The 2,645-nt window shown below is 45.9% G+C and overlaps 1 non-coding gene across 1 annotated transcript; it reads right to left on the reverse strand.

Annotated features, from left to right (window-relative positions):
- Positions 1-2,080: 2,080 nt before the first annotated feature.
- On the reverse strand, positions 2,081-2,244 carry LOC136386529 (U1 spliceosomal RNA). The gene has a single exon (XR_010747922.1). It is a non-coding gene; the product is annotated as a U1 spliceosomal RNA (small nuclear RNA).
- Positions 2,245-2,645: the final 401 nt, after the last annotated feature.

Raw genomic sequence — 2,645 nt, forward strand, 5'->3', positions numbered from 1 at the left:
CAGGTGGTGTTTTGGTGAATCCGCTGTTGGCAGCAGTCAGACCCTCAGCCTGGCAGCCTCAAGAACCGGATGCTCTCGGCCCCCTGAAAATGGATTGGCTTGCTCCTCCAGCTCAACAGAGACTTAAATCGACAAAACAGGATGACTAATCAGACTAATGCAGAGTGATGCCAAACATCCCCGCCAGCCTGACGATTACATTCTCTGCTTATGAGCAAATGATCTGGGAAGCCACATTAGCTGATGGTGGCTTGGTGTTTAGAATGAGGTCTGGCTTAATTGAAGCATTAAAGAAATTGTTGAAGCAATATTAGATGCTTCATTCACTAAGGTGCCAGAAAAGCTACAGAACTAGCCTTGGAAAGCAGGTAAGATCAGAGAGCAGTTGGGGAACCAGACTTCAGCCAGCCAGAGCACCAACCTGTACTGCCAACAGATGACAGACACTTGACTACTTTGATCACTGGTATCTGCTGAAATCTGAGTGTTTCAGCCATCATGGTTGCTGCCAGAAAGGGTTTCCCACTGTCATTGGCTCCAGATTCAAATCTTCAGCAGGTATATCTGACTGGCTGAGACTTAGTGCACAAGGCTTCTCCACTGGGAATGGTGGAAAGACAAATGTCTGAGTTTGGCTTTCCCTAGGGGAAAAGCTGAGATAAGAATTGGAGTATAAGTAGTTTACCTGAGAAATGATTCCAAGAAGTACAATGAGGAAGTGAGGTATTGAGGTAAGAAAAGGGAGAAGCTGATGAAGGACATATCATGGAGCAGGTCATCACTGTGGGCAACTAGGGCTCTTTCTCCTACTTTGGGGCCTCTGGGAGGCAGTATAGATCCTCTTGGAGTTGCCCCGCCTAAACAGCGAGGAAACTGGAGATTTAATCCACCAATTCCCATCCATCATTGGCTGAGGGTAGCTTTAACTTCCCTGCTCATCCAGTCCGCCCTGCATGGAAAGGCACAAGGCACACGTGTTTACACTGGTACTCACAGGATTGTTAAATTCCAAGTGCTTATGTGTGTACACAACAGTGTCTGCTACAGTAAGTACTATGCAGTTTTAGCTGTTGACTGATAGGAGAGCTCTGCCTCCTACTTTGATTCAGAGACAGGGCATTCAGATACCCAAGCAGCCAAAAATATGAAAACATTCTCTACAAGTGGATACCTTTTACTTTATCTGCCAAACTTTTCTTCCTCCTCTTCCTCTGTCAACTTCTTTGGTGTTTCTGAAGATAGTGACCACTTTTTTACATGGTCCCTGGGCTCTCTGCTAATTGGTCCAGAGTAGCACCTAAACCAAAATGTTCCAAATTATAACTCTCTTTAGAGTTTCCTAAATTAGAAAAGAGTCCGTTTTTCTCAAGAAGACAGATTTCAGATGCAAAATTCAGAAGCTGTAAATAGTCCTGTAAGAGATTAATATGCACACGGAGAGTCATAAATCTGAGGGAAAGAGAGCATCTCGGTCTCTGGTGTGTAGACCCAATGGTTTCCATTTTTCCTACCTCTCGAGTTTCCCGGGATTTGGTGACCCAATACATGGTCCTTTCTGCTTAGGTTTACAACTAAAAGAATCCTGATTAATATGGTGAGCAGAGAAAGAGGAAGCAGTGGGATGGCTATTGTAAGTAAGGCTCTCCAGGAGGCAGACCTCGAGAGGAGTTGGCACATGAAGGACCAGGAGTTTACAAAAGATAGCTTCGGGAGTGAATGCTAGAAAGGGAGTGAGGGAAGGTGGACTGGGCAGATGAAGAACTCCCAAAGCCATGACAGGCCTTAGCCGATCTTGTGGAAGCTTCAGAGCTAAGAGAGTCTTTCAGAGTTGTACCAAGTTAAGATGAGTGCCCTAGGTCTGTGTACCCTCAGATCATCAGCCATTGGATGCAAGCTGCCCTGGGACAGGAGTCGACCTGTTAAGAAGCAGCTTTCTGCACCTGAAGCAATTCCTGCAAAGTGGGCAGCTGAGGTATTCCTGACAGTGGTTCTTTCAGTAGCTGTGGAAGTCAGCCCTGTGGTCCTGAAGGGGAATCTGGGTGGCACATCACTGCATCCACTACAGTGACCTTTTTTTTAATAGGAGAGAGGGTGAATGCATTCCCCCACTACCACAACTTATGCAGTCAAGTTTCCCACATTTGGGGAAATCTCAAGGATCAGTACATCCAGAGTGCAATGGACAAGCCTCCCCCCAAGAAAACCACCTTCATGATCATGGTATCTCCCCTGCCAAGTAAGTATATATCTTATCTTAAGAAACATCTCTCAGCTAAGCCCGAAGGAGGACTCTCTCTCAGCAGTGATGACACCTTGCTTAGCTAGTCATAACCATTTACTGAAGGCGCTATGCTTATTATTCAGCAAGCAACATTCTCATTTATTCCTCTCTGAGATTGGAACTACATCCCTATTTTACAGACGAGGAAACTGAAGTTTAGAGAGCTAAGAACCAGCTCAAGATCACAGAACTAATAAATGACTGAGCCAGCATTTAAAACATACCTCCCAAGTCTGGAGCTAAGGCCTTAGCCTCTCTGCCAGGGCTGGGACTCAAGTGAAGCAAGGGAGGAATGCAGGGCACACTCAACTGCCAAGTACTTACTCTGCACTCCCATGACCCTGACGGCGAGTGACTCCTTAAA

Source organism: Saccopteryx leptura, chromosome X, assembly GCF_036850995.1.
Source record: "Saccopteryx leptura isolate mSacLep1 chromosome X, mSacLep1_pri_phased_curated, whole genome shotgun sequence".
NCBI lineage: Eukaryota > Metazoa > Chordata > Mammalia > Chiroptera > Emballonuridae > Saccopteryx > Saccopteryx leptura.